The following is an 18,393-nucleotide window of genomic DNA, read 5'->3' as shown; positions in this document are numbered from 1 at the left end:
ACCTCAAGTTTCTCATGAATCTAAGACGAAGTATTCCTTCTCAAGTTGTGTAGCATTTTTCTTGTTCAGAAGACGAGAACGATCTCACTTCAGGCTCTTTACATGTTGAAACAGAGACCAACCATTCATTTGAGTTGCTCTGTATTTTTCCCCTGTGAGACTATACTATTTTCACTTATTGATTCTATTGCTAGTGACTGTGTGTTCTTTTCAGTGTTTTTTTGTGACCAGTGCATTTAAAAACATCATACTGGGAGCTCTGCCTTTGGTTATCTTATCCTCATCTTCTAAAAATGAAAACTTGTTCATCACACGAAAGACATTTATCTGTTACCTTACGTTTTATCATAGCGCTTTTGGAGGCAAGATTAACACCCTACCTAAAATGGGATTGCATGTCAAGACTGATGTTACTGCATGCATCAAGTGAATAGAAAAATGTTTACTATTCACAGGTACTTTTTAAGGAGAGTAGAACAAGGGTAAGCTGGTTCAAGTGGCCTGTGCAAAAAAGAATGGGCTGGACCTTTAAGGTGTGTACAGGGAAATGGAGCAGGTTTTTAAGGTTTGACCCTCTGACAAATGACACAAAAGGAAAAGAAGTGTGTGTCCTCCTCCATAACATTACACCCCTCTCTTTGACTACAGGTGTAATCCTGCAAAATACTGGCAAAAGTGCATTGAAAAAAACTGTAATTTAAGTTTTTGGTATTAAGGATGAATGAGACATTAGTCTCATGACAAAAATTATAACTATGAAAGAATAAAAAATATAATAAATGCCTGAGGAAAAACATACTTTAACTTGTATGCACATGATAATACTGACTCATAATGTATAGTGAATAAATGAAACTGCAGTTTATCTGAAAATCTACAATTAGAATGAGATATTTTACTGTATTCTCTGAAGAAACTAAAAAAAATCGTTAGCAGGAGGGCTTATAAAACAGTTGATAAAATATTTCTATGAAAGAACTACAGAAATGTTTGTTTCACAAAAAAATGAACATACTTTTAATCACATATAATCAAAAATAATTGAAAACATATTGAGGCATTACATTCAGCTACAAGTAACAGGAAACACAGTCTTCCTGACGTGAGGAAGGAGATTATTCTTACATGGAAGGATTAGGTCGAGGCACAATGCAGAAGAGAAACAAAGTCCAATGTTGTTTTTTTTTTTTTGATAGCACTATTGTGGCTGTCATCGGGAATAAGGAAAATATAGTCACCAGCACTATTAACAGCATAAGGTGTTTCGTGTACAAATTAAGCCTTATACAGATATAATCTAGAGAAGAGGGGAATCAGAATACGCCCAATCATGAAAGTCTGAATTGCTTTCCTGGTGAACACAAGAAGGCTAACTGAAAAATCCGAGTCTCATGTATCTTTGATGTAGAACTTATAAGACATCGTTGGAAACCTACACCTCTAAGAAAATGGAAATCAGACTTGGTGGTTGTTTTGAAGATAGTCTTGACTGGAAGAGCAAGGAATTTGTAAAATAGGTGGAACATGATTTCCTCCAAGATCCTATGTATTTGTCTTCTCCCTCTATGGTGGTCCCAAAACCTAATCCCTTCTTTGCTTATGACTTCAAAAGGTCATGCAAGTGAGGCTATTGGTGAATTCCAATATGAAACCATAAAAGGGATGGATAATGGAGAATCTAGTTTCAAATATTGCTCACAGGGAGGACATCTCCAACTCCTTATTTTTTTGTCCTATCTCATGGCTCTCTTCTTAATTCAAGGCCTAGTCACCAAGTTTCAGTCAGAAGGAAGGACAGTGAGGAAAGGGCCAAATATGAAAATAACAAGTCACATGAAATGATACTCTTTGATAAACACACCATAGAGAAAAATGTATTTCAACTGTTTAATGCCATGGAAAATGGAAAAAAGATCTATGACCCCAAACAAGGAGTTTCTCAGTAAGAAAAGGCAGAAGATACACAATGGAGTAGGGATATCCAGGAATTCTCACATGGCCAGTAGGAAAATCCTAACATATACCGAATTGTCATTTTTCAGTAGCCCCTTAACACAGAACAAATGAAACACTGTAAAAATATTAAATCTAACTGCACATTAGAAATCCATTTCAATTCACCCATGAATCCAACAGGCTTAAAAATGGACAGAGAAAATATGATTGATTTAAGGAAAAATCACTACCCATTAATCTTATCTTCCATTGTTGAAAGATGACTTGAAGAATTTTCTCACCTCAATATTCATTTCTGAATGTAACTTGTAGAAATCCATAGTCCAAAGATGTACTTTAAGAAAGAAGCTTCATAAACCAATATATTTACAACTTTCATAACAACTCTTTCATGTTGAAAATTTTGCCAGAATATTATTCATGCATTTATTCCCACCAAGCTTTCCCAATCACTAACATTGATATTTCTCATAGGTAGGATTTTTCATAGTTCAGTATGTGGGCCAATAGAAGTCTTTCCTACATTGTTTACATTCAAGAGGTTTTATCCAGTGAGTCCTTTCATGCCTTCAGAAAGAACTCAGATGACAGAAGGTTTTCCCACATTTCTTCACATTTATATGGTTTTCTTCCAGTGTGCACACTCACGTGTCTTCAAAAGTATGTGTGACAAATGAAGGATTTCCCTCATGCCTCACATTCACAAGGTTTCTCTCCAGTATTACTTCTTTCACGTACTTGAAAATAACTGGAACAAATGAAGGCTTTCCCACATATTTTACACTCATAGGGCTTCCAGTCTGAATTCTTTCATGTATTTCAAGTAAACTGGGATAAATGAAAGCTTTCCATATTCTTTACGTTTATAAGGTGTATTTCCAGTATGCGTTTTCATGTATGATCAAATACCTGATGGATGACAAAAGGCTCTCCCACATTCTTTACATTCATGGGGTTTCTCCCCAGTAGGAGTTCTTTCAAGGTTTCAGAGAGAACTGGGAATACTGAAGGCTTTGTAGCACTTTTTACAATTCATAAAATTTCTCTCCTGTATGAGTTCTTTCATGCTTTTTAAAATAGTATCTGATGACTTTTCCACGTTTCCATTGATAGAGTTTCTCTGCAGAGTGGGCTCTTCCATGTATTTGAAGGGAACTGGAACAAGTGAAGCCTTTCCCAGAGTCCATAGCTGTTTAAGGAGCACATGATAATATGTGTGTTATCATCTGTCTTTGAAGCGTTTTGAGCCACATTCTTTGTTTGTAGGTTTTTTGTCTATTATGATTTCTTTCATGTTTCTCAAAAAATTAGAGTTCACTGAAGGCATTTCCACATACCTTACACTTAATGTGTCTTCTCTCGATATTTTTGAAACTCACATGGCTTGTGTCCAGTGTGACACCTGATGTGCCTATAAAGGGATGAATGATGTGTAAAGACTTTTGCACATGCACTGCTTCATTCATGTGGCTTCACTCCAGTAGTTTTGCTGTTCAAACTGAGACTTGGAATAAAGCTGAAGTTTTCTGCACATTGAACTTCCTCTTTACTTTCACAGAGTCTCACTACCATGTGACTTCTGTAAAAAATGAGGATCACATTATTGATGATTTCTTTATTAATGATTTTTTATCATATTTATTACGATTTATAGGAAAACTTTAGGTTTTCTGCCTTGACTGAATTCTCTGAAATTGAATATACTGAATGACTTCCCAGAGGAGTTTACCCTTGAACTACTTTACAAACATTGAATTTCTATGTCATATTTTAAAAAATACTTTTGGTGAAATGTTCCAAGAATAAATATATTTGAAACAGGGGTTATTTGTTTGCTGGTTTTTAAAATTTCTTAATACACTAGGATTCTCACATGAGACACTGCTCTCTACTGTGAGTGTGACTCACCTTAGGTTTCTACCCTGATTTCTGTACCGATCTTCAACATCATGATCTTCCCATTTTTTCCTAAAATTCAGACCCAGAATAATGATTCCAAAGTATTAGAAATTATAGAAAAGTTATTAGATTCTAGGTTCATGATGAGCTGTGACCATGCCCCGTTTATCCAACATCCTCCCTTTCCACATTCCATGTCTTGGAACAACATTGATGAACTAGAAACACTTGTTTTCTAATTGAAACAGTGAATGCAAATTGTCATTGTTACCCATTGAGGCCAGGTCATGACAGTTTCCTGCATAATACCTCCATGAAGTTTCTTCTGTGGAGAATCGAGGAAAGCCCACTCCTCCAGGGTGAAGTTCACAAGCAAATCCTCAATGGCCACTGAGTCCTAAAAAATGTCAAATATGTGTGCAGCAGGATGCATGAAACTGACAGCACTAGACATCTATTCACCATTTATAGGAAGGTTATGATGATTCTCTCATCTCCAAACATTTGTTCTATGACTTGATCATCAGAAACTTACTCTCTGTCCACACTTACTTTCTCATAAATTTAACACCATCATTAAAACATGAAAATTATTTACATACTTTTACTCTGATGACATTACATCTTATTTCTCTCTAATGTCAGGATCCAGAGCATGTTAGGAAATGACAGAAATGCTATGCAAATAAAAAGTTATCATTTTTAAGACCATCATTAATCTGTGAGAAACATTCTTTCATCTTCTTCCTCATTACTCACCATCTGCAGCACTCCATGTGGCAGAGGGTTAAATCTACATGAGATTGTGAGAAGTAAAAACATAGTGAAGAACAGTAATCGTTTTATTCTATGCCCATCACCAAACATGAGAGTCCAGGAGGCCTGTGGAAATCAAGCTTTCATCAAAGGCAGCTCAGCATATCATCCTGAAGTACTCCAGGCCACTACAAGTAATCAAAAGCCACTGACCGAATACAAATATTTCAGTCAAGAAGCATTTTTAACATGTATAATATTTATCACAGACTCAGTTCTTTCTTTCTCTGTGTGATTTGATGGGTCTAGAAAGTTATTTGGAACTTAGAGCTCAGACATGAGGAAGAAGACTAAAATCCCTATACTCATGTGGCTCAGAACTCCTTACAGCCAAATTTTAGAACACACAGTGAGATAATAATGTGCCATAGGAACTTTTTCTGGTCAAATCTAAACAGTGTACCCTGGGCTTTGTTGTCTCTGAGGAACAGGTTCAGAGCTGCAGATTGCAAGGGAAGTCACTGAAGCACACAAAGGTTTGATGGTCAGTTAGTCAGGATTATAGAATACGTAAAATATTCAACAGTGCTTTCCTCCAGGAAAACCTAAAATCTCCTTTCTCGAACTTCCAGAGGAAGTGTTTCCTCACCAGCCACTCTAGATGATGCCCTGCCAACTTCTGATCCAGCACTTAAGGAACTAGAGATTGTCATTCTTGATCTCACAAGAAGAAAATGAACAAACGTGAAATGAACAACTCTTCTTAGAGCCATGAGAGCCTGGGGGTCATAGGGCAAACTGGTATCTTCAAAATTTGGAAAGAGAAAAGAAAGACAGCATTTTGAAATATGCTCCAAATATTCAGTTCTTAACAAGGCCTGTACTCAAAAAAAATCTATTTTACCAGAGTCTAATGCAAAGACAAGAAAGACAATGCAATATTTATGAAGCCTAGAACAACCTTCTCTAATGGTAGGTTCAAAATACACATAATGGGGATACATGAAGGAAAAGAGACAGAAAGAAAGAGAAGTAGTAACTAATTATCACTGAAATTTTCTAAAATTAATAATAGATGACACCTGTACATCAAGGAAGCTAGAAACAAGTAAACACAAAAAACAATAAAAATGTGCCCCCATGTATGTCATCTTTAAATGAGAGAAAAGTCTAGGACAAAGTGAATACATGAAAGAAACTGGAGGGGAAAACAGACCAAGTATAGAAAAACAAAGATTAGAATTAAAATTAGACTTCTTTTTGGAAACCATGGCATCCAGAACAGAGTGGAGTAAAAGATTTAAAATTTTTAAATTATAAACACTCTCCCCTAGAATTCTGTGTCAAGCAAAATTATCATTCAAATAAGAGTTTTCTGAGACAAAAATGGAGGGAATTTGTCTTTAGTACCCATATCGTGAAGAAAACATTCAAAAATCCATCAGAAAGAATGTAATGATAAAGGTGCAGGATTAGAAAATGAATAAATGAAGGTAAAATATCTTTGGTATTTCTTATCATAATTAATATAACATATGACACTTAAAAAACAATATTAGCAGCAATGTATTTGGTAATGATAAACTTATGTATAATTGAAATAAACAATGATGTCAGGAAGGGAGTGGCCTTCTGTTTATTAAATAATTTTTAAAAGTGTAACCAAGGTGTCAGGACCTCATACTATGTGTAGGGTAGTGGCCCATCCATTGTTTGTGAGCCCCTTTATTCGATGTATGTGTGTCCTGAATGTCAAATGAATGTCCACAAAGGAGAATGTGGTTAATGTAACATCACACCTGGGCCCCTGGTGCAAGGTAGATGCAGTTCAGGTTTTGCCCACACAGACTGTGCAGTGGCAATGGTGCTGAGGTTCCCCGAGGGTAACCAGGGACAGGCACACCTTGGAGATACTGTGGGTTGGGTTCCAGACCACCACATAAAGCAAATGTTGCAATAAAGCAAGTCACTCAAATTTTTGGGTTTCTCAGTGCAAACGAAAGTTATGTTTAGGGGCTAGAGCATCAGGAAAGACTAAAGATTAGATGGTAAGAAGAGAAAATAGAAGCCATGTTTCAAAGACCTGTATGACAGGTTCCTCATCAGTGTGTAAGACATGAGTCTTTAGCAGCTAGCAGCTTGATTCTCGGAGGATCTCGGGATCCTGTGCAGTCAATTGGATGAGTAGGTGAGGACCCTGTCCTGAGACAGGTGGAAGGAAAAGGCCCAGTGACAATATCTTCTCTAGGAACAAATGAGGTGAGGTGAGGAGGAGAGAGTGAAGCACAGCAAATGGGTGATGTCAGTCAAGACAACACGGCACAGAACTTCAGTATCCGGCCAGGCCTTGGAGACATGGCAGATGTGAAAAAGGGTCTCAAACTGACATGGAAGGAAAAGTAGACTGGTGAATACAAGGATAAGAGTAATGTGAGGTGACAAGCAACAACAACCAGAGCTGATAACATTCTATTTCTGAGAGACCAGACAAAAGAGAAGGCACGGAGTGGATGATCTTCTTTGGCCTTTGTTTGCTACAGTCTCATATGCAAATCATGTGTAGGTTTTACAGATTCTAAGGACAAGAATTAAAATACTCTTGTACATAAAAAAGTTATATTTACATAATCCTCTAGTCTATTAACTGTGCAATAACATTATCTCTAAAAAAACCCCATATATTCCTTAATTAAAAAGTGCTTTATTGGAGGTGGGTGGAGCAAAATGGCGTGAGCTGACCCGGGATTCTCTCCGGTCCAAAATACAACAAAAGATTGGAAAAACTGAATTTCAGAGAATAAATCTAATGCCAACACGTTAGAGACCTACAATACCAAGAAGGCAGAGATCATAAACCTTACTTACGGCCCTGGAGGCGCTGGAACAGTAGGAGAGAACATCACTCCCTCCCCTAGAGTCTGCGATCGCTGCTGCGCGGGTTGGGAAGGAGCCGGGGAGGGGCTGCGTGACCAGGGATCATCCAGGACTCCTGCTGCTGGTTCACTGGAAACTTGCTGATGGGGGGAAAGCTTTTGTCAGCGGGGACCCCATAAACCCAGGGCCACGGGAGACCAGAGAACAGAACTGATCTGAATCCAGATCGGCACGTGAGAATAGCAGCCCCTCCCTCCCAGGCAAAGCCACTGGGCGCAGCCATCTTGCCCAAAGGCGGAGAGCTCATAACACGTGGCTCTAGACACCCATCTAGTGGCCACAGGCTGTAACTGCAACCGAATTCTACCACCATGTGAAAAAACCACTCCTCTACCATCCAGCAATTTATAAAAGCCCCAGACCAGAAGGAAAAGAATAAAAACATAGAATTAAGTCCTGAGGACTTGGAATTAGGTAAACTAAGTGATAATGAGTTCAGAGCAGCTATAATCAAAAAACTCAATGAGGTAGAGAGAAAGATAGAGAAACAAGCCAAGTTCTGGAGTTACTTCACAAAAGAGATTGAAATCATAAAGAAGAATCAAACAGAATTACTAGAGATGAAAAACACAATGGACCAGATAAAACAGAATATGGATTCCCTGAATGCCCGTGTAGACACCATAGAAGAGCAAATTAACATAATTGAAGATAGACAGGCTGAATGGCTCCAGAGAGAGGAAGAAAGAGAACTAAGAATTTAAAAAAAGGAGGAAAATCTCCAAGACATAGTGGATTCAATGAGGAGTAAGAACATAAGGATCATAGGAATTCCCGAGAACGTGGAAAAGGAAAATGGAGCAGGAAGTGTCCTTAACGAAATTATTGAAGAGAACTTCCCAAATCTAGGGATTGACGGAGAAATGTGTGTAGAGGACCCTTTCAGATCTCCTAGACTTGTCAATGTAAAAAGACCTACTGCAAGGCACATAGTAGTAAAATTGGCAAGAAGGAAAGATAAGGAAAGAATCCTCAGGGAAGTAAGAAAAAAGAAGAGAATAACCTATAAAGGAGCCCCTATCAGACTGTCAGCGGATTTCTCTACAGAAACCCTACAAGCTAGGAGAGAATGGAGTGACATATTCAAAGCTTTAAAAGATGAAAATCTTCAGCCAAGAATACTCGATCCAGCAAGAATTTCCTTCAGATATGAGGGAGAAATTAAATCTTTTTCAGACATACGAAAGTGAAGAGAATTTGTAACTAAAAGCCCTCCACTACAAGAAATCCTCAAGGAGGCTCTCATACCTGAAAAAAGAAAAAAGGGAGAAAGGGGTCACAATCCACAGACTTGGGAGACCGATGGATAGAGCCAGAACAGGATAGCAAATATTCAACTATAGCATTAGAGTAAAGGTAAGGAAACTACCAAAGCAAGGACAATCTTAGCACTCTAACTACAAATTCATAACACGAGTTGGAATAAGAAATGAAAATAATTATTTAGGAGGGGAAGACCAAAGGGTCTAAATCAGTATTGGTCAAGTAAGTAAGAGACCACCAGAGAATAGACTATATTATACACGAGATTCTAAATACAAACTTCAAGGTAGACACTAAAATAAAGTACAGAACAGAGTCACAAATCATAGATAAGGAAAAATCTAAGAAACCCAGCATAAGAAATTGCAGTATTAAATGGGTAGTGTAAAGCACACAGGAAAAGAAACACAGGAAAACAAGATAACGAGCGACAGATTGACAGCATTAAGTCCACATGCATCAATAATCACTCTCAATGTGAACGGATTGAACTCTTCAATAAAAAGACACAGAGTGGCAAAATGGATTAAAGAACAAGATCCAACAATTTGTTGCCTCCAAGAAACACACCTCAGCCCCAAGGACAAACACAGGCTCAGGGTGAACGGGTGGAGGACAATACTTCAAGCAAATAGCAAGGAAAAAAAGGCAGGTGTTGCAATTCTTATATCAGACCAAGCAGATTTCAAAATAAGACAGGTAAAGAGAGACACAGAGGGACAATATATAATGATCAAAGGGACACTTCATCAAGAAGAAATAACGCTTATAAATATCTATGCACCCAATACAGGAGCACCAAGATTCATAAAGCAACTATTAACAGACCTAAAGGAAGATGTTAAAAACAACACAATAATAGTAGGGGACCTCAACACCCCACTCACATCAATGGACAGATCATCCAGACAGAAAATCAACAAGGAAATAGTGGAGCTAAATGAAAAACTAAAACAATTGGACTTAATAGACATATATAGATCACTTCACCCTAAAAGAGCTGAATACACATTCTTCTCAAGTGCACATGGAACATTCTCAAGGATAGACCATATGTTGGGAAACAAGGCAAGCCTCTATAAATTTAAAAAAATTGAAATAATAGCAAGCATCTTCTCCGATCATAGTGCTATAAGGCTAGAAATTAATTACAAGAAAAAAGCTGAGAAAGGCACAAACATGTGGAGACTAAACAACACATTACTGAACAAGCAATGGATCATTGAAGAAATTAAAGAAGAAATCAAAAAATACCTGGAAACAAATGAAAATGATAGCATGCCATACCAACTCATATAGGATACAGCAAAAGCTGTATTAAGAGGAAAATTCATCGCAATACAGGCACATCTTAACAAACAAGAAAAATCCCAAATAAGCAATCTTAAACTACACCTAACTGAACTAGAGAAAAAAGAACAAATAAAGCCCAAAGTCAGCAGGAGAGAAATAATAAAAATCAGAGCAGAAATAAATACTATTGAAACGAAAAAGGCAGTAGAAAGGATCAATGAAACAAAGAGCTGGTTTTTTGAGAAGATAAATAGAATTGACAAACCACTAGCCAGACTTACAAAGAAAAAAAGGGAGAAAGCTCAAATAAACAAAATCAGAAATGAGCGAGGAGAAATAACAACAGACTCTGCAGAAATACAACGGATTATAAGAGAATACTACGAAAAACTATATGCCAAAAGAATGGATAACCTAGAGGAAATGGATAAATTCTTGGACTCCTACAATCTCCCAAAGCTCACTCAAGAAGAGGCAATTTGAACAGACCAATCACAAGGAAAGAGATTTGAAACAGCAATCAAAAACATCCCAAAGAATAAAACCCCAGGACCAGATGGCTTTCCTGGGGAATTCTACCAAACTTTCAGAGAGGATTTAATACCTATCCTTTTCAAGCTGTTCTAAAAAATTAGGGAGGATGGAACACTTCCTAACACATTTATGAGGCCAACATTACGCTGATACCAAAACCTGACAAGGACACCACGAAAAAAGAGAACTACAGGCTAATATCACTGATGAACATAGATGCAAAAATTCTAAACAAAATTTTGGCAGCCAGAATTCAGCAATTCATCAAAAGGCTCATACATCAGGATCAAGTGGGATTCATACCAGGGACAGTTCAACATCCGCAAATCAATCAACGTGATACACCACATCAACAAACTGAGGAATAAAAACCACATGATCATCTCAATAGATGCAGAGAAGGCATTTGACAAGATCCAACAGCCATTTATGATAAAAACTCTGGACAAAATGGGCATAGAAGGAAACTACCTCAACATAATAAAGGCCATATACGACAAACCCATAGCCAACATCATACTCAATGGGCAAACACTGAACACCATACCCCTAAAACAGGAACGAGACAAGGATGCCCTCTATCACCAACCTTATTCAACACAGTACTGGAGGTCCTGGCCAGAGCAATCAGGCAAGAAAACGGAATAAAAGGAATCCAAATAGGGAGGGAAGAAGTGAAACTCTCGCTGTTTGCAGACGACATGATCTTATATACAGAAAACCCCAAAGAATCCATTGGAAAACTGTTAGAAGTAATCAACAACTACAGCAAAGTTGCAGGGTATAAAATCAATTTGCAGAAATCAGTAGCATTTCTACCCTCCAGTAATGAACCAACAGAAAAAGAACTCAAGAATACAATACCATTCAAATTGCAACAAAAAGAATAAAATACCTTGGGGTAAATTTAACTAAGGAAGTGAAGGACCTATATAATGAAAATTACAAGGCCTTTCTGAGAGAATTGGATGATGACATAAGGAGATGGAAAGACATTCCATGTGGATTGGAACAATAAACATAGTTAAAATGTCCCTTCTACCTAAAGCAATCTACAGATTCAACGCCATCCCAATCAGAATCCCAATGACATTCTTTACAGAATTAGAACAAAGAATCCTAAAATTCATATGGGGCAACAAAAGACCCCGAATTGCTAAAGCAATCTTGAGAAAAAAGAACAAAACGGGAGGCATCACAATCCCTGACTTCAAAACATACTACAAAGCTACAGTAATCAAAACAGCATGGTACTGGTACAAAAACAGGTGCACAGATCAATGGAACAGAATTGAAAGCCCAGAAATAAAACAACACATCTATGGACAGCTTATCTTCGACAAAGGAGCTGAGGGCATACAATGGAGAAAAGAAAGTCTTTTCAACAAATGGTGCTGGGAAAACTGGAAAGCCACATGTAGAAGAATGAAAATTGACCATTCTTTTTCACCATTCACCAAAATAAGCTCAAAATGGATCAAAGACCGAAGGCTGAGACCTGAAACCATAAGGCTTCTGGAAGAAAACGTAGGCAGTACACTCATTGACATCAGTATTAAAAGGATCTTCTCGGACACCATGCCTTCTCAGAGAAGGGAAACAATAGAAAGAATAAACAAATGGGACTTCATCAGACTAAAGATCTTCTTCAAGGCAAATGAAAACAGGATTGAAACAAAAAAACAACCCACTAACTGGGAAAAAATATTTGCAAGTCATATATCTGACAAAGGCTTAATATCCATAATAAATAAAGAATTCTCACAACTCAACAACAAAAAAATCAAACAACCCAATCAAAAAATGGGCTGGAGACATGAACAGACATTTCTCCAAAGAAGATATACGGATGGCCAATAGGCACATGAAAAGATGCTCATCATCGCTGATCATCAGGGAAATGCAAATCAAAACTACACTAAGATATCACCTTACACCCATCAGAATGACAAAAATATCTAAAACTAATAGTAACAAATATTGGAGAGGTTGCGGAGAAAAAGGAACCCTCATACACTGCTGGTGAGAATGCAAACTGGTGCAGCCACTATGGAAAACAGTATGGAGATTCCTCAAAAAGTTAAAAATAGAACTACCATACGATCCAGCCATCCCACTACTGGGTATTTATCCAAAGAGCTTGAAGTCAGCAATCCCAAAAGTCCTATGCACCCCAATGTTCATTGCAGCATTATTTACAATAGCCAAGACATGGAAGCAACCTAAGTGCCCATCAACAGATGAATGGATAAAGAAGATGTGGTACATATATACAATGGAATACTACTCAGCTGCAAAACAGAACAAAATCATTCCATTTGCAATAACTTGGATGGACCTTGAGGGAATTATGTTAAGTGAAATAAGCCAGTGAGAGAAGGAGAATCTGTGTATGACTCCACTCATATGAGGAATTTAAAACTACGGACTAAGAACAGTTTAGTGGATACCAGGGGAAAGGTGGGGTGGGGGTGGGCACAAAGGGTGAAGTGGTGCACCTACAACACAAATGACAAGCATTAATGTACAACTGAAATTTCACAAGATTGTAACCCATCATTAACTCAATAAAAAAATTAAAAATAAATAAAACTAAAATATTTAATATAGTAAAAAAAAGAAATTAAAAAGTACATATCAATCTCTATATGTACAAATTAAAAATATATTTACATTGAATCTATAAATTAAAATCAATACATGCAATTAAAAAAAAAGTCTTTGCCCTATGTGTAAAAAAAAAAAAAGTGCTTCATTGCTAAAAAAGGCTAACCGTCATCTGAGCCTTCAGTGAGTCACAATGTTTTTGCTGGTGGAGACTCTTGTGAAAAATAATATATTTGCAAAGCACAATAGAGCGAAGTGCAGTAAGACAGGGCACGCCTGTGAAGGTGAGTCATATCCCTTCAGAGGGGAAGGCCAAGTGCAGCTGAGAGGCTGTGGACACAGGACTGGACAGAACAGACTCAGCCAAACCTGTGAGAGCAGAGTGTTTACCGGCTGCTGACTGGATGGAGTCAGTAATTTCCATAATGTTGGGCACTGGGTACAGGGCTGTGTTTGGTGTGACCATGTTCCAGTAATCCACTGTGAGGTGTCATTCATTCTTCCAGACTTAAGAACAGGCTAAATTCAGCTGTTCAAAGTAGAAACCCTGGGGATAATAAATTTCTTCCTAAGCAGGTTTCTTACAACAGTGTTCAGTCCTTGAAGGCTCTGTTCGGTTCACACTGGGCCATGTTAGCTAATTGAACTAAGGGGTAGGGACCATGGAGCCCCATTTTGCGAAGCTAATTTGGAAGGAGTGAAGACTTGATTTAACTGAATTTTAATTTGTGAATTATGGATTCAGAGCTTTCCTGCTCACTGTGGGATATTTTGGGACAATGGGTCCTGGCTGGGAGGCCTGGCAAAGAGTTCTGCTGGTTAAGGTGAAGTATCGCAATCTGGCCTCTGCGTTATACTCAGTAACTTTCCTAAGATCGGGGGTCCCTTGCTTAAAATTTACTGAGACCCCAGCCAGGTGTAACTGTAACTTGAGACCCAGCATAGGGTAATTGCATGAAGGGCCGTGAATTATTGCATCACGGGAGATGGGAACATGCACTCAAAAGCTATGTTTTAGAGGCTCAGAAGCCAAAGAGCACCCTTTTATCTTGGTTTTGTGTAAACTCTTTAGGATCTTTTAGATTTCCAGTTGGGTCAAATTGTGGATGTTATTTTCAGTGCTTTTTCCTTTTGTTCTCTCTCTGCTGTCCTCCTCTGTTTTGTATTTCAGGTCACTGGATATGCTTTAGGGGAGGGGGTTCCTCTCTACCTTCGCATATGTAAATGCTTACCCCCTGAGAGCCTCAAAACAGTGTGACCAAGCTCAGGAGCCTCCCCCATGACAACTCGTTGCTTTATAGGGTTTAATGACCTTGGACTTGTTAGGTTTGAACTAATCTCTTTGCTGTACCACAAGGGAGCCATGGCTGTTGTCCCCTATAACCCTGAAGGTCAGGGTCTTCGTGGCAGTAGAGGCAGGGGCAGCAGCAGAGGTACTGAAGGGGCCTGGGGAGCCCTCTGCTATCAGGAGCGTGGACGCCACCCTCCATCTACTGGCTCCTTTCCTGTCTCTCTTCTTCCTCACTTTCTCTCTGAAATAACTGCTCTTTAAGGAGTGACCGTCTGATGGCCTCACCTCACTCACAGGGTATAATCATCCTCCCCTAAGACATGCCCCTAATGTAGGGACAAACCCAGCCTCAGTCACGGCTTCACTCTAGACACAGATTCCAGCCAAGATACTGACCCAGGACCACTGTGATGAGTCCATTCTCATACTCCTGCTCCTGAAGGATAAGGAGTTACAGAAACTGAAGAGTCCTCTGTACATAGAACCCAGGCTTAGTGGGGTCAACAGTGCAGCACAGGGCAGCACAGCGCACAGGAGGAGCTGCCCAGCAAGCAGCTGAAGTGCAGGAGCCTCCAGGCTTTCTCATCAGCCTGTCCAGGGAAGAAGGCCCAGGGGAAAGGGAGGGCGAGGCTTAAGTTGTCAATGGTCAAATATCAAATATTTGGACCCAAGCCACTCATTACAAGAGTATACAGCGGTAAGAGAAATAGGCATTCACAGTGGTGTGTTTCTATATAAAGAAACGCTAACAGGCTGATGAAGCAGTGAGCAAAACTGGTCATGTAGGGAGGCTGGAGTCAGAGCAGAGGAGCGGGGCAGGACGTGCAGGCGGGGAGTCTCCTTAAGGGAGTTTCCTCTCAGGAATTTTTTAACCTTCCCATGCATTATTTCTTTAAAATAAGGAGAGAAATTTATAGACACATATTTTCCTATGGTTGATCATTATTTTTAATTAACTTTAGCTTTTTAAAATTGATTTAAACTTTTCTACATAGGAAAAAAACTCCAAGATTTAATCCCTTAAATATTAGTGAATATAAAACTGCAGACAAGAAAAAATTTACAAGTCCCTTTCTAACTGAAAACACAGGGACATTATAGCAGGTCCCTCCACTATATTTCTGACCAGGGATATTTTCAGGAATAAGTAGCACATTATAGTGCATTAGGGGTTAGAAATTTAACCCTGAACTGGGTAGGAATTTGAAAAATTTCCATAAGTTTTAAGGTGTTTTGCTCATATCAGTGAAAACAGACATTCAATTCCCTTACATCCGTTCAATAGGAATTCATCTGCCTTAGCAACAGTATAGCTTTTTAAATGTCAAAATTCTCTAGGGACATGGACACACAGAAACTGACCTAGAAATGGAAGAGCACCAGAGAACTGAAATAACCCATCTCACATCATGAGGTTCTCTTGCCTAAATGAAACATTCTATTTGGTTCCAAATTTTCTTGCCTTACTCACATCATCTCTCTCAATCAACTTATACTTTAAAACACAAGTGCTAATGGAAACTAGAATCAAAGGGCTGCGATCTTCAATTGATAAAGGAATCCAAGGACAGAAACAGGAATATTCCAATCAACCCACAGAAGCAGCCTGCTGGCCTGCAGTTCAGAAGGAAAAACATACTCAGAGGGTGATCGTATTCCCAGATTTGGGGTCTAGACAATCCCAGTTGAGACAGAACCCCTGGAGAGGGTCAGTCCCTGGTGAAGGAGGGTGGGGACACCTGAGCAGCCACAGGGATGCACTCTGGGACCCCCACACACCCTCCCTCTCCTGTGAGCATGGAGGCATTGCCTCCCCCAGGCTCCCATTCTCACAAGTGAGGAAACTCTCAGCCGGATTCAGTTTAAGCTTCTGACCCACATGAACTCCAAATTCATGAACCCTTTGTCCACGGACGGAACACCTGATCTTCACAGACTTCCTCACTGTGCACAGATTACACTCTCAGTGCACCTACAGTGTGGGGGCAAAACTCAAACAATGTCTAAAATGTCCAGGTCTACAGAACCACAACCTCAGAAAGGGTGCCACTCCCCACCCCGTGAGCATGTGCACCCCCAGCTTTCCAGGGCTCTGCAGCTCCTCTCAAGATAAAGGCTCCTTCCATGGGGGTGTGAGCAGTAGGACACGTGCAGGGGGAGGACCCCCCGGAAGGACAGCTGGGCCTGCAAGGCCTTCCCTCTGCAGGCTCAAGGGGCCTCAGCTTGGGTCAATGACCACAGGGTCTGCTCCCCACTGGAGATGCTTTCGAACATCATAGTTATTTTAAATGTTACAAACCCGATGTTTGAGCAATCCAGGAAAATCACTTAAACTCACCCTTTATGTGGAAAGGAGGGAAAAAAATTGTAAGGCACTTGTAGTACTTCAACCAGAAAATTCCAAATATCTATTCCTTTAGAAAAAAGCTCAGTTAATTATTATTTGCATGGCGAGATATTGATTTGTAAATAATTATTCACACTTGAACACTTGTGGTCTGCATATCTAAGCCCTGGAATTTCATTTGAAAACATCAAAAAGTAAATACAGACCTCAGAAAGTTATACACACACTCAGGGCAAGAAACAGGCAAATCACAATAATTACCAAATGGAATACAATGCAGGACTTTTTTTTTTTTTTTGAAATTCACCTCTCTTGCTAGTTTGGAAATATTTTATACTGTTTTTCAAACTGTTTTGATTAAATACATTTTACCCCTATTGGAAAACAGATTTAAATAAGTGAGTAAATCTTTTCAAGGTCACAAACACAGTGAGGGGCAAGACTGACAGGACAGATCACCCAGGAAAGATTTCCAAGAGGAACCTCCAGCCAAAGGACTTCCCATAGGATGTCTGTCCCCAGAAAGATCCTGGGGCGGAAGGCATAAGGATTTCATGCAACGTAGTTCCAAGTTGTTGTTTTTTGCTGTCTTCTAATGTAAAACATCCAGACAAATATAATCTTTAAAAAAAGAGTCATCCATGGCTCTGGGAAAAAATGATGAACAGTTAAAATATAGGGTCTGTTTGATGCACCACGTAGGATGAACAGTTGATGATGCTGTGAATCTGACAGGGTAATTTAGTTCTGGAAATGTGGGGAAAGATCTGGAAAATTTAGGGATTAATTCTCAATGCTCGAAAGAGCTAAGCTGTGGGGACAGCGTCATTGAGTCTACTCCCCAAACTTTTGGAAAACTCAGGAGAAAAAGGTTGCCCCCAGGTGAGAAAGGAGGCCCTGGGGACCCACAGACCGCAGGCCCTCCGCGCACGGACCCCGCAGACCGAGGCCCGACTGTCCTGCGGGCCCTCCCGCGGGCCCCGCACCGTCTGGGACACGCGGGGCTGCGGCCGCACAGCGGCCCAGAGACGCTCCGGCCCAAGTCGCCGCGCGCAGGGACCACAGGACGCCCGGGGCCCGGCTGCCGGCCCCGCCCCCACGCTGCGGCCGGAGGGGCCTGAGGGCCGAGCGGCGCCACCGCGGACTCTGGGCCGCAGACCCCGGAGGGGACCGCGGGAGGGCGGGCCCGCCCCGCCGCTTCTCACCAGTCCCTCCTCCCGTGTCCTCAACCCGGGGCCGCACACTCACCATTTCTAGGGCTTCTGGGTCCCCCGAGTCCTTCCTAGGACCCCCACGGCTAGTGCAGGTCACAGCACGACAGGGACCGCGGCAGAGTCATCAGGGACACTTTAGGGCAGGCATCACCCAAACCCAACCCTAGCAGGAGTGACAAGGGACATCTACGCCAGCGCAGAGCACCGTCCCACCCACCTGCCTCAGCGGAGCCTGGATTGGACAGTTCCCAAAAGGCCACACCCCCTGAAACCAGAGTGGCAGGAGAGCAGGAAGACAC

At 40.2% G+C, this 18,393-nt stretch overlaps 1 long non-coding RNA gene and 1 pseudogene across 1 annotated transcript; one reads left to right on the top strand and one right to left on the bottom strand.

Annotated features, from left to right (window-relative positions):
- Positions 1 to 1,549: 1,549 nt before the first annotated feature.
- LOC106824412 (uncharacterized) lies at positions 1,550 to 18,335 on the bottom strand. The gene is made up of 4 exons (XR_001396392.3): positions 18,129 to 18,335; positions 4,165 to 4,252; positions 3,865 to 3,924; positions 1,550 to 3,535 (listed from the first exon to the last, which is right to left on the bottom strand). It is a non-coding gene; the product is annotated as an uncharacterized lncRNA (long non-coding RNA).
- Positions 6,682 to 7,466, top strand: LOC139041299 (single-stranded DNA-binding protein, mitochondrial pseudogene; annotated as a pseudogene).
- Positions 18,336 to 18,393: the final 58 nt, after the last annotated feature.

This window comes from Equus asinus, chromosome 20, assembly GCF_041296235.1.
Source record: "Equus asinus isolate D_3611 breed Donkey chromosome 20, EquAss-T2T_v2, whole genome shotgun sequence".
Classification (NCBI taxonomy): domain Eukaryota; kingdom Metazoa; phylum Chordata; class Mammalia; order Perissodactyla; family Equidae; genus Equus; species Equus asinus.
This window is presented reverse-complemented; position numbering and strand designations above follow the sequence as displayed.